Here is a 777-nt window from a genome sequence, read left to right as displayed (position 1 = left end):
TGGTCTTAGTGTAAATCCAGCAAAGACAAAACTAGTTATGTACTGCAAAGATCGCAAAACTCCCACGGTTAGGCCCATTTCCTTAGGGGGTACTGAAATTCCCTTTGGTGAGTGTGCAAAATACCTTGGCGTTATTTTGGACAGGAAACTGAATTTTAGGCTTAATATTGAAGAGAGGGCGACGGCCACGGTAGCTTTGTACTCGTGCAAAAAGGCAATAGGGAAAAAGTGGGGACTAAGACCAAAAATTGTGCATTGGCTATACCCCTGCCAGCATTTCAAAGATCCATTTCAACCTCATCGTTACCACAGACTCTTAAATGTCACTTCAACCATCATGAAAAGGTACATCAAAAAGTACATGCAAGTAATTTGCCATCCCTACTGTTAAAAAGGCCATTTTTTTTTTGTGAAACGCCAAGCGCAACCAGCTTGTAATATTTTAATTAAATAAAAACGAAAATAAAGTTCTGAAAACATAGATTATACGCTTAAAATTGTGAAAGGTATATTGGTGAACAATTTGGTGATTTTCCAAATGGAATAAAGTGATTGTTTTTCAGATATTTTACAGACACGCTGCCTCCATGGAATAAAAACACTGGTTGATAGACGCAGCAACATGTAACTCGCTACTTGTAACTCAACATCATCATTAATGCCAAAAATTATGTTAAATGTAATGTGATAGTGGTATAAATGTTATATTTTTAAGAATTTGTAAATGTTTAATCAAATTAATAAATATCTAAACAAACGTGTTTTACTCGACCACAA

The 777-nt window shown here is 35.4% G+C and overlaps 1 long non-coding RNA gene across 1 annotated transcript; it reads left to right on the top strand.

Annotated features, from left to right (window-relative positions):
- Positions 1–374: 374 nt before the first annotated feature.
- On the top strand, positions 375–777 carry LOC142223135 (uncharacterized). Its single transcript, XR_012718594.1, has 2 exons — positions 375–506; positions 564–777. It is a non-coding gene; the product is annotated as an uncharacterized LOC142223135 (long non-coding RNA).

Source organism: Haematobia irritans, chromosome 2, assembly GCF_050003625.1.
Source record: "Haematobia irritans isolate KBUSLIRL chromosome 2, ASM5000362v1, whole genome shotgun sequence".
NCBI lineage: Eukaryota > Metazoa > Arthropoda > Insecta > Diptera > Muscidae > Haematobia > Haematobia irritans.
The sequence above is the reverse complement of the archived record's forward strand: the minus strand, read 5'-3'. Positions and strand labels throughout refer to the sequence as shown.